General features: G+C 39.4%; 1 protein-coding gene and 1 non-coding gene across 7 annotated transcripts in view; one reads left to right on the top strand and one right to left on the bottom strand.

Annotated features, from left to right (window-relative positions):
• Nucleotides 1-1,163, bottom strand: part of pan (transcription factor pangolin) — a 213,682-nt gene extending 212,519 nt beyond the window's left edge. For all 6 annotated transcript variants that reach the window (XM_089739613.1, XM_089739614.1, XM_089739615.1 and 3 more), the window contains exon 1: nucleotides 772-1,163. The gene's annotated coding sequence lies outside the window, so the exon portion shown is untranslated. The remainder of the gene's footprint in view (nucleotides 1-771) is intronic.
• A 4,455-nt stretch (nucleotides 1,164-5,618) lies between these two features.
• LOC114239661 (U6atac minor spliceosomal RNA) lies at nucleotides 5,619-5,709 on the top strand. Its single transcript, XR_003624461.2, has one exon. It is a non-coding gene; the product is annotated as a U6atac minor spliceosomal RNA (small nuclear RNA).
• Nucleotides 5,710-13,461: the final 7,752 nt, after the last annotated feature.

Raw genomic sequence — 13,461 nt, 5'->3', positions numbered from 1 at the left:
TAAAATTATAATAGAACTGACCATAGAGTATAAAATAAATCTAACGGAAATGTTTTTATTTATTTATTTTTTACCGTATAATATGTGACCACTGGGTATACCTATGTGTCTTTGTTATGAAATTGATTTGTTTACTTTTATAATATAAGAATACAAGGGAGTTTACTAGATGATAATGTGTTTTATCAACAATATTGTATGCGAGATAGGAATCTAGTTTTCGCGTTACGAATGTTAATTAGGTAAGTACTTTTCATTTTTATTTCGTATTATTATGTTATCTACATACAATTTGATTTTAAGATCTATATGTTTACGACATTGAATTAAAAGTCACAAATAACGATTTAATCGTAGACTGACTGCTATAGTTAGCAGCAACATGGTATTTTTCAAACTTGACCACAGAACTAACGCGAGTAGATGCAAAGTTCAATGCTCACGCGCTCACATCGCTACACCGGCGGCGATAACAGATTAATTACTTCGTAAATTACACGACACACTTCGACGAAACTGATAACGGACGGCGGACTGAGTCCGATGCACGTAAAATACGAAAAAATCAAACGGATGCGGACAGAAAATATTTCACGGTCGACCGTGTAAACGAAAACAACGTGTAAATAGCACGCTAGCGGCCACACGCCGCGGTCTTAGACTCACGCGAAATCTGTCACCGATTACAAAAATAACGAGAGCCGGTAGCGAAAATGCAGGCCACCGACCCCTTCGACACTGATGGGCCATAATTAATCGGTCTCCACATACCTAAACACTGCGAGCATGGCGCACTCCACGCGCCTAAAACTCCAATATTTGAAATATTTCACTATCCGTTTGACACAACACGCACGTTACATTCTCGTTATCACACACTGTCGTCGCTTATTGCACTCGCGATGCACGTAATGTGGTACACTGGTCATTATTTTGTTTATCGGCGTCAGTTTGACGGAGAAGCGCGAACGGGCCGCGGCCGGCCGGGAGTCGCGGGTACACTGCACGCGAGAGCGGCGAGGCGCCCGACACGCACACAACTCGGCTCGTCTCACTCGCACAGATACAGCTCGGTGTGCACCGACTCAAGCTTACAAAAAACCAACGATCGGTATGCAGACGTTCGGTTTGAGCAGGTCCTCGGCTTGACGCTGTTTTCGTCTGCGGTCCAGGGTTCCCGGAATCCGAACCGCTTCTCCTCACCGTTCTGTAAATACAGGCTTCTGTCCTATAATTAATTAAATATAATCGAGCTCAATACATAATTGTAGTTTATAATTTAAACTAATTGTTATTGTCACGTAATAAATAGGAAAGTAATATTAACCAATTCTTAAGGCCATTTAAAACATTTAAACTTATTATTTCTATGGTTGTAATTTGTTTTATGCATCAATAAAAAGAAAAAAAAAATTAGAAAGCGTTTAAAATGTTTAGTGCCTAAAGTTATTACCACTTAATAAAATTTATGAAATGTCGAAGATCGGAAGTACAGGTGAAGCAGAACGTTACTCATAAATTTATTACCTACTAATAAAAAGCGAGAGTGCTTAAAATACATGAAGTCCAATAATGGTTTCTGGATTTTAAAAGAAACATATCTTTATCACTTGTTTCTCTCAAATACTGAGACATACCATGTCGTTGTATTCCGTCAATATTCTTGAACTGAAATATTACTTTAGGAAAAAAGGTAAGTTTTTTATTCACACAAGAATTGGGAACCTGTCTTTTTTATGGCAACATTAAAAACAAAAGAACGGCAGTCAGCGAACCTTGAGTGGGCAGGCGATACGATTCGAGCCTGCGCCCGAGTCAGCGCGCCATGTTGCCGACGGCAAGATAGAGATGCCGCCCTACAAATGTAAATGTTTCTCGCTCGCACGCTTGTTAGCGTTATTGCGTGCCGTAACTATACTCGTCAGCGCTGTACCACACACCCACACGCACGCATTGTTATCTTCACAAAATTTATAACGAGTCCGATTTGGTCTGAGTCTCGGACACTCCTAAATTCTTTGCGGAAGGATTTTTTTTTCTTTCGATCCTTGGCCGAGATCGACCCCAGAGGCGTTATAAAATTATAATGGTCGCTAAACGTTAACAAAGTTTGTTTTGCGTGATTCGGTTTGTAATTTTGGCAACACCGCCGATACTTTTCGCGGGTGTTACACACGTTTTGTGAATGAATAAAACTATGAATGAAACATTCGTGTAATTTACACCTATCGGATATTGTAGTACAATCATGTTTATAGCGGTTATGTGACTTTGAGTTTGTAGGTACTAATTTTATGACAGCATTGCATAGACTTGGTGGCTTTAGTATTTAATCCAACTTTTTCTTCTTGCGTGGATGACTGTCTGAGATGAAATAGTCTTGGACAGTCATCCTTCAAGGCCACCGAAGTTCGTGGACAACACAACGTTCCTTCATAAGTTTTCAATTTCACCAGAGCTGACACGACTGAAGTTTTCTGTTAACTAAATTTCATCCTTTGCGTCGCGGCAAAAAATTCAACAAACAATTAATGCCGCAAGCATAACTACTCGAGACAGGTAGGATAGTGAGATTTAGGTAGGACAGAAAGTTTTCCTTCGAAGCGTTTTGCTTATTATACAATATCATAGGTACAACCACATCGTAACTTATTACAGTACAGAATTGGGTGGTATTGTAGAAATTACATCTAGAAATAAACTACGAATGAATGCATTGGCTTCAAGTAGTAGGGATGTACTCTGTGGCACGTGTAAAAAGGAAATGACTATATCATTTTAACAAACCGACTGTTTTTGTTCATGACCGATTTCTAAGTTTATGGTCTATTATTGTGTTATAAATTATATGTAAACATATTTATTCATGTTGAACTTTTCTTCAATAAAGTAATTAATAATTGATTGGAAGGCTGGTCAACCGTTATTGTAAGCTGCCGACCTCATGTCCAAGATGGTATGTATATGAACATATTTAACATATTAATATGATATTTGGGTCTATGCAATCGGATTGTAATAAAATCATATTTTTTCATAAATTATTCGATATTCAAAATTTTGTAGTCGTCGTGCCCTAAAGAATAAGACGTCCGGTGGATTCGTATGTAGCGATGCACCGGTGTTCGAATCCCGCAGGCGGGTACCAATTTTTCTAATGTAATACGTACTTAACAAATGTTCAGTATTGACTTCCACGGTGAAGGAATAACATCGTGTAATAAACATCAAAACCCGTAAAATTATAATTTGCGTAATTACTGGTGATAGGACCTCTTGTGAGTCCGCACGGGTAGGCACCACCATTCCACCACCGTTTCGGTTTGAAGGATGAGGCAGCCGTTATAACTATACTGAGACCTTACAACTCATATCTCAAGGTGGGTGGCGGCATTTACTTTGTAGATGTCTATGGGCTCCAGTAACCACTTAACACCAGATGGGCTGTGAGCTCATCCACCCATCTAAGAAATAAAAATTTTAAAAAATCACGCATCAAGCACCGATGACGATACATACAATCATTTTACAACTTCACTCTGAAATCCTGACTGTTTGTTATTTAAGGATGTTTTTTTTAAGTATTTAAACTACACATTTTTATTAATTTATCTTTCAAATTTTAGAAATCACAGAGCAATTAACTCATATCAAATCTGTGTCTCGTATAAGGCTTTATTAAAGGCCTTTTTTTATTGTTTAATTTGGATGCTGTCCAGTTTGTTGACATCCAAGAGTTAATCTATTTTATTTTTTTATTGCTTAGGTGGTTGGACGAGCTCACAGCGCACCTGATGTTAAGTGGTTACTGGAACCCATAGACATCCACAACGTAAATGCGCCACCCACCTTGAGATATAAGTTCTAAGGTCTCAAGTATAGTTACAACGGCTGCCCCACCCTTCAAACCGAAACGCATTACTGCTTCACGGCAGAAATAGGCAGGCTATTATTAATAATTAATTCTCGAATATCTTGTACCTAATAAAAAAAATCAGAATTAGTTAATACTTATGTTTAATCAATCACGGAAAGCGTTGGATAATTACGTGAATTAAACGACCATTTTTTTATTGTCTTCGTAGGTAGACTAGCTTACGGCTCACTTGATGGTGAGTGGTTAGTTCGTTTGTGGACGTGAACAATGCCAGGGCACAGTCGAGTCATTGCTTTTATTTATTGCTATAGTAGTCACCAGAGCTTATAGACATCTTCGTTTGGTGAATCAAGTACGGCCCCTCGAGGTCACTAGAATAGGTAGAAAAAATAAATAGGCATTGTTTAGAGCGTGGACTGTATTTTGGGGCTAGCTTCAATAAAAACTATATATTTTTATTTTTTGATGTACAACACGTGTACGTACGACCAGATTTTTTTTGTAGCTGCCACTAACTGTGTTGCCATATTTATTAGTGTGTTCCTAAATTTAAAAACATTCAAAATTTTATGTTTAGGATTACCCTAAACAGGCATCAACAACGTAAATGCCAAACTCACTTTAACACATGAGCTTAAGTCTCAGTTTTGCATGGCAATGACTGCCCCGCCCTTAAAAACTAAACGTATTACCTACTGCTTCACGGCAGAAATAGGCGGCGTGTTGATACCTACACCTAAGGGCTCACCAGACGCCTTAACATCAGTAATTACATACACGTGTTATAATTTAAAATTTACTTCGTAAATATACAGACAGAAAATAGATCTTTATGTACCTACATTATTTTCATGACTTCAATTGCTTTTAAACAGAGGTAGACATAAAATCAGCGCTTTGGCTCGATGTTGTGTGGCTCGTGTGTGTAAAAATATGGAAGTTTTTTTTAATGTATTTTATTAACACATTGTAGTGATAAAGAGCGAGTCGTCTGCATATACGTCATATTTAAAATACATAAAATACTTAGAATTATTTATGTAAAGTATTCTAAATTTCAGAAATAATGTAAACGATAATAAAAAAAGAACGAAAGATTAAACTGTAATTATTTCTTTTAATTATATCTATGACACACCAAAACCGAAGAAAATATTACATTTAAATCATTGATATACTGAAATCCTTTGCACACTGTAAGCATCCGTCCCGGCTGAGCCTTTGCTCGTCTACCAATCCTGGTGAAACTGGAAAGGCTGCCGGATCACCAGTAATTCCTTCATTAAAAAAAATTCCAAGGGAGATTACCAATAAAAAATAACACGAATTTAAAAGTGAGAGTTTGCAAAAACAACACACGATAAGATAGGACGGTTCTCGCGCTGCCTTAACATCAATTAAAGATAGTATTTATTGTTCATTTATTTAAACTAAAGTCCAGAGGCTGGCCGGTGTTGCCAGGGCATTAGTTCACGAGTCCCGAGTATTAATGTGTCAGAAATTCAAACACGCGATCCGCGAGGGGCGTGTTTCTGACTCGATAATTGAGATGCTACCGTCTCGCTGGGACCAGTTGTGTGACGGTTTCCAACTTAGAGACTAAATGTGGGAAATATTATCGATAACTATATGTGGGCTGCAAGAATAATAATTTGTTGCCTACAGTTTTTTTTTTTATTGCCTATAGATCTGAGTGATGTGGTCTATAGATGAAGTGCAGAGTGATGTTTGAATGAAATTTGTGTTTATTGAAAGGAGATACACTTAGCACTTTCCCTGACAAGCATGGAACACACAGTTTCGTTAAGGCACTAATTAACCTAACATTTTCTAACCCATAGACACATCTCGCTGAGTTTCTCGTCGTATCTTCTCAGTGGGTCGTGATTCCGATCCGGTGGTAGATTCTGCGAAGCACTGCTCTTGCTAGGGCTTGTGTCCGCAATTTCTCTCAGGTTGAGCCCGTTAGCTCAATTACCCATCAGCGGGAAGCTTGTATAATCCCCAAACGATTAGAAAGAAAAAAAAAACTTAAAATACGCGAAATTAAATCGTAACGCTATATAAATACGTGTTTTGTTCTTATTCGTTTTCCTGCTTGTCCAGACAGTAAAGGTTTTAAAACAATCACTTAAAGAAATGTATTAAGCTGTATGTGCCCGCCACCGGAGTAGAGTTCATCCATACCACCTGGAGTCACTACGTTCATCCACAGTGCGTTTCCAGAGATCTTTTTTGCCACGTACCATCCGGCTTTGGAATGAGCTCCCCTCCACGGTGTTTCCCGAGCGCTATAACATGTCCTTCTTCAAACGAGGCTTGTGGAGAGTATTAAGCGGTAGGCAGCGGCTTGGCTCTGCTCCTGGCATTGCTTAAGTCCATGGGCGACGGTAAACACTCACCGTCAGGTGGGCCGTATACTCGTCTGCCTACAAGGGCAATTAAAAACAAATCATAGTATAACGTTATCTTCGTTTTCAAATTCTAACAATTTTGACTCCATTATAAATGGGTTCTGAATAGTATGATCATTACATAGTGGTCTACTACGACTGGTATTTAGAACTACATCAAGAAAATCGTTAATTGATTCTTGATTCATAATTGAATCTTTCATTAAGAATGATTGGGCACACGTTCCTTTTGTTTATAGTAAAATTAACTAATCTTTTGACAAATAATTCGTCGGAAGTCGTCGTGGCCTAAAGGATAAGTCGTTCAGTTCATTCGTATTGAGCGATGCACCGGTATTCGAATCCCAGGCGGGTACTAATTTTTCTAATGAAATACGTACTCAATAAATGTTCACGATTGACTTCCACGGTGATGGAATAACATCTATCTATATCTCTATATATAAAAATGAATTGCCGTTCGTTAGTCTCGCTAAAACTCGAGAACGGCTGGACCGATTTGGCTAATTTTGGTCTTGAATTATTCGTGGAAGTCCAGGGAAGGTTCAAAAGGTGAGAAAATATAAAAAAGCTCGGAATTATATAAAAACAAACAATTTAGTTTTTTCTTTGATGTGTTCCCTTGATGTGTCTTTTATTTATCGATTGAGGCACTACGAAGTCTGCCGGGTCAGCTAGTTGTGTAATAAAAATCAAACCCGCAAAACTATAATTTGCGTAATTATTGGTGGTAGAACCTCTTGTGAGTCCGCACGGGTTTTTTATTGCTTAGCTTAGATTAGCACCTTGAGATATAAGTTCTAAAAGTCTCAGTATAGTATGCTCGGCAGCGACGAGTCCTGGCAGGCGATGCTCGACTTCTGCGAGTCCACCATCTCGCAGAAGGAGGTGGCGGAACGGGAGAGGGAGAGCTCTTCTTCCCTCTCGGCGCCGTGCCGCCGCCGTCGGGCCGGGGGTCGGAGGAGGGCGTTTGTCCAGCTCCAGCCCCTATGAGGAGGCAGTCTCCTCCCGGTGATGGTCACGGGGCGACCTAAGGGGGTTGAGGCTGCGCCGCACGCTACCGTCACTCTAGCGCGCTGGCACCAGGAGGACGGGACGGCGCGTCGGCGGCTGCGGACTGCGATGTAGTCCGCATTTTCGTCGTCGCTGAACATACTGTTGAAGAGCAACCCGGTCGGCGGTGTATCGCGTTCCGACCCGGCAGGCTGGTTCTGGCCCAGCGGGGTATCCCGGAACACCAGCGGTACCGCCCGGGCGGCCTGGTAGGGCCGCCGTACCGCGGAGACTGACGTCGTTGGTCGTCGACTATCGCCTCGACGACCCGTCGGTCGGGCGTCCTCGGGGTGTTGCCGCGTGTCTGGTTGTAGTGTTGACCGCGGGAACCCCCCTACTCTGAACGGGTTCTGACCCCGGACGGAGATCGGACGTCGGGTGTAAGAGTGCAGGGGAGTCGTTTAGTGGGTGGGCCCTAAAATCCTTGGGCCCGCGATCTGCTCTCAACACCTGCAGATCGTTGAGTCTCACATACCCCGCGCGCCCCCTAGGCGCGGGGACCTCGTAGGAGGTTCGGCCCCCGGCCCGAGAAAAAAAAAAAAAAAACCCTTCAAGCCGAAACGCATTGCTGCTTCACGGCAGAAATAGGCGGGGTGGTGGTACCTACCTGTGCGGACTCACAAGAGGTCCTACCACCAAGCTTGCGAATACTCGTAGTACTTAGTGCTAAGCAGCGACTTAGCTGTTCCCTGGCGTTGCTCTACCGACGGTCATTACTTACCATAAGGCGGACCGAACTCCTCCTCTGCTTTTAAAGGTAATAAAAAAAAACTTCAAAACAATTACTGTCGTGTCGCAGACTCACTTTTTTTTTGTAATTCACATTTCCCGTAACACAGCCAATATATATCTTAATTCGGTTGAATTAAAGATTCAAAATACGAGCTGTTCATGGTGAGTTCGCGTGTTATCGAGTTGAACGTGAATATTTAGCGAGAGACACGAAAAATAATGAAGTTTTTGTTTTTATTTTTTCTTATTTTAATGTTCAACGAAGTTTGTGGGATAGCAGTATTATGCGTACTTTTTTTTTGTTTTCCCTACCGATTCTCTGATAGTTTAAGAGACTATTCCAGATACGCCCGGACGGGTACGTGAGCTAACGGGCTCAACCTGAGGCAATTGCTAATACTAGCCCTAGCAAGAGCAGTGCTTCGCAGAATCTACCACCGGATCGGAATCGCGACCTACTGAGAAGATCCGGTGAGAAACTCAGTGGGCTGTGTCTATGGGTTAATTCACTCGTTGAGCCCTTTGTCGCAAGCGACGGTTTTTTTTTTTTAAATCATATATCCGTTGTTGTCACAGCTCTTATTAATGTTTGTGTTAATTATTTGTAATATTCATGTATTATTTGCCTAGAGTTTTTGATTTTAAATTTTTTCCTTCCAAAGTAAGTACATTCCGTGAAGTTACACTATTTTTTCCAATAATTCCCCATGCTTACCACGGCATATTATTCCTAATAAAGTGGAACAGAAGCATGGGTCAGGCTTCTTTATTCCGTTTTATTATCCGTTCCGCTATTTTTGTTGCATACTCCAATAGGATGCCCCTTTCCTTTTTACTGCTTAGATTCAGCTCCATCTCTAACTCCTGCTCCAACGCCCACCTCTCGGCCGCAAAAACAGGGCATTCCAGGAGCATGTGAGGGACAGACTCAATCGCGTTGGGCTCGCAGATGCACGATGGGTTCTGCTTACACTTAAATCGGTGTAAGTATTCGGAGAACCCACCGTGCAAGCGACGGGTTCGACGAGGACGGTGGCCGGTGCTTGAGGTACCCAAAATCACCGTTAATGGATCGGGAGGATCCGTAATGACGTGTTTAGGGTGACGTCGACTGTTTACCATTCTGTCTACAGGATCGGGTATGCCAGAGATACACTATGCGTTACTCTAACGTTAAAGCTCATTCGATTTGCTTGTCAAGTCCGTTGAGTATTCGTTTAGACACGCGTAAGCGGTATACGATTTTTAGCCGTATAAACGACATGTGAATGGTTCTGTGTATAATGTATGTGCCACTATTCATTCGATAAGACGTATACTGCAAATAAACGTGCAGGACAATGCCGTGTGAACCCAGCCTTACGCTCTTAATAAGATTTGTAAAGACTTTAATTACTCAATTGTTATTATTTTTATTACCTATAATAAATAATAAATAAATATTTACTAACAATCACGCCACGTTAACTGGTCCCGTGGTAAGTTCGTAAAGAAGCTGTGTTACAGGTACCAGATAACGGAAATAAATGTAATATTTTTATTATACACATACATATATTTAATATACATGCATAACCCTGGAAAAGACATTTTTATATTTATCATACAAATATCTTCCCTTGGCGGGATTCGAATCCGCGACCCCCTTGTGTAGTGACCATGTCACTTACCACTACACCAGACGGCCGTTATTACCTATAATAATATGTTGTTATTATTCCTTTGATTTTTCTAGTCGCTCGGCAAAAGGCAATATGAATATTTTTACGAAAAACAATTGGTATGGCTACCAGGGGACGAGAACGCGGTGTAAGTGAAACAGATGTACCTTACCCGAGCACATTTCAATATCTTACCTACATTTCACTTGGGTAATAGATATGGTATGTACCTAACTAAGCGTAATAGCTCAATTCAATAGTGTTCTTTATTCTACGATAATGATGAAACAATGATAAATGTTTTATTCATGGCACTCAAGTAACTAATAAAACATCTAATGTTACGATTCACGAACCCAGCTTCAGATTTAAATGGCGATTCATATTCAAGAAGCGAACGACATTTGAGTCCATTTACCATGACCGATCGAATTTTATGCGTTAAGAATTAGTCTACACGCTTATTACAGTGTATTGAACAAAGTTTCACGGTTGACCTGGCTTAACGCTGTTTGGTTTCGCATTGTGTTGCCCAGATAACTTTTATTGTGTATAATAAAAAATAAGTGTTTGTTGCAAAACTCAGTCGAGTTTGAAGTAGTAGAGTTTGAGTTTTGAAACTGTAGTTAGCGACATCTGTTGAAACTACACAATTATGATCAGCGCCATCTGTTGTCTGATATAGATGGTGTGGCGTTTTATTATGCGTAAGCCGGAACGCACGAGATGTGAAAAAAAGAATATAGTCTGTGACACGATACCTTTTTACCGCCAAATATTTAAAACATAAAAATAATTTATAATGTTGTGTTAAATAACTAATATAATATAATTAGCTAGAATTGTTTATGCCGCTACATCAATAAAATTTATATTGTTTCAACTGTGGTGTTAATTACATAAAACACGACACACGGCGAAATAAAGATGGGACTCTATATGAACTCCCTCAATACGAAGGTGAACAATGCAAAACAAAATTTGATTTTAGTACATCATTATTTACACAGATGTCGCTAAATTATATTATACTTTGCTTAATCTTTTCTCTCTTCATATTTAAAATTTATCTACGTCTTAAAATTAGAAAAAAAAAAGATGAAAGAGAAGTTATAAAAACAATCAAGTTAAACTACCGATGTTTTTTGAAAAGCATCTAGTTTCGCTATAATTAGCAGAGAGGACCGACTTGTCGATATGTTTTAGTTTAGGTTCGCTAGATGGCGTCAGAAAGAGCGCTTGTTATTATTAAAATCTAACATTATTAGCAGTCCAATTCTAGTTTAGGGAGAAACTTGTTATTAAGGTTTTAAGGTCTCTAAGTAGGGTAGAGGGATTTAATAATATTTCACCATCGGAATGGACCTTGGACTATTTTGGCCAGTTTAGCCCGATTGTCTTCATTTTCACATTGCGCCGCCAGGTCTGTTTGGGACGGTCTACTTTCTGCTTGTCATTCACTACAATACCATGCTATTCCTATTAAATTTTCGGAAAAACAATCAACTCATACTCGTTTCGAAGATTTCTTTTCAAAGTTGCGTCATCGCGGTCAAGGGAGCGGTAGTAGCGTTGTCCAAAAAATAAAAAAAAAAACATAATACAAGTATCAAATTCGGCCATTATGGATTGATAAAAAAAACGCTACTAAAACTAAAAAATCAAGAAAGAATAATTTTGAAACTTAAAATTTGAACTAATAATAAAAAAAAACCTGAAAATTTTCCCATTGATATGAGTTTCTTCTATAAATATGAAGCAATATTAAACGAGAGGTACCCAAGTTGTTGGTATGGCTCCAAGCTGGCGTTGTCGCATAAACCGAAGAAATGATAATTAGCTTGAGAGAAAACGAAGAATTCGGAAAAAGGTCCTAGAACAGATAGACCTAGCGCGATTCTAAAATCCATCGTTTTTTTTCCTACCTATTCTGATAGCCTTGAGAGGTTATTTCAGCTTCTCCCTAACGTGTGTAGGTAAGCTCACGGGGCTCAAACCGGAGTGTTGCTAACACTGACCCTAGCAAGAGCCGTGCTTCGCAGAATCTACCACCGGATCGGAAACGCGACCCACTGAGAAGATCCGGCGAGAAACTCAGTGGGCTGCGTCTATGGGTTAATTCGCTCGTCGAGCCCTTCGTCACAAGCGACGGGTTCGACGAGGACGGTGACCGGATCTATCGCAATAGCTTACATTTAACAGCGAAAATTCCACTTCCGCATTCTCATTAAGCTTCGGAGAATATTACAATAATATCAGAGAGTACATAAACCCGACTACCCTTGGCTACTACTATGGTATTATTTATTTAGATACCTTCTGATTTTGTCCTTGAAATCACTGGAAATAGAGTTGATTATCGGATGGCGGGTATTAAATGTTTTCCTAGTGAAAAATTCGTGTCTTCAAGTCTGAAGAGTACGATATATGTATAATAGTATCTAGTGTCTTTGGCAAGTTCGACGAGTACCAGAGGCTCTAAGCCTTGGTGCTGACTGCGGGATTCCTTGTATCTACCCTGATCCTGGGTGGAGATCGGACGTAAGGAGAGATTTATCAAGGGGATTTACAGTGTAGACGCTTTAGAGTCCGACATAACCTGGCCTAATCTCCATCGGCTTCAATTAAAAAAATTGATTCACCAGGTTCTGGCCTGCAGACTGCTCCTAATGCTAGAGTTACAGGCATTCTAGGGTTGCTACTCTCAGCTAGGGTTGCTACCTTTTTTTTTACATGTTCAGTTCAGTACATCCTCGTTGCAAATTTGAAATCTTCTATGTGTGTAAATGTAGTTTTCTAGAAAATCTAATAAAAATAACTCGTGAAAAAAAGATGCAAATACCTAGTTATTTTTTTAGCATAAAATGTAAACCAACAATAGGATTTTTTGAGATTGTCGCGTGAAATATGTAGATATGCACACGGCAGTTTTTGCTGAGTATAGGTATTCAAAATAACTTTCATAATATATGAGAACATTATTTTGGCCCAAAATGTCACATAGGAGATTTTAAATTTGCAACGACGATATCGTCTTCTCGCATTAAAACTGTATAATCTCAAAACTTACTAATTTTACAGGAGAGTGTTTTAAAGGTTTAACATGTTATTTATATTTTTAATATTAATCATATCTGCACCATTTATTTTTTATTTTTTACCAGTTACATTATCTGTCTTTTAAAGTAAGATAAAATTATATATTAATTTTGTTAATAGTAGTCAAAACATAGGTAAACTAAAAAATAAAACTAAAACTAAACTACGCTCTTTTGACAGTGCTTATGAGAAAAATACTGGTGATACCAAACGTTTACGCATATTAACTCAATTTCGAATATTTTTTGAAATTGTACACTTTTAATGCGAAAAAGCTATATGCAATACCGTCTTTGCCATAAGGGCACACGGGGCCCGTGCCCAGGGCCCCCATCCTCAGGGGGCCCCGAAAGGCCGACAATTTCTCTCACACGTTTATTCTCAAAACATTTTTGTCGTAATCAGAGGGTATTTACAAGGCATAATAATATACTATGCCTATAATAGAACATTTTGCTCAACAGAAATCCCGAAAGAAACCGTTATCGAAATCGTAACCAAAAAACCAGCAGCATTCTAATATCATTAATGACATATTATATCATACTGTATTTGATTACCTATAATAAATGGTCTCATACTCAGTAAAAAAATGTTATTATAATTCGCTGTTTTTACTTTCCAA

This window comes from Bombyx mandarina, chromosome A1 (genome assembly GCF_030267445.1).
Source record: "Bombyx mandarina strain Sakado chromosome A1, ASM3026744v2".
In the NCBI taxonomy this organism is placed as follows: domain Eukaryota; kingdom Metazoa; phylum Arthropoda; class Insecta; order Lepidoptera; family Bombycidae; genus Bombyx; species Bombyx mandarina.
This window is presented reverse-complemented; position numbering and strand designations above follow the sequence as displayed.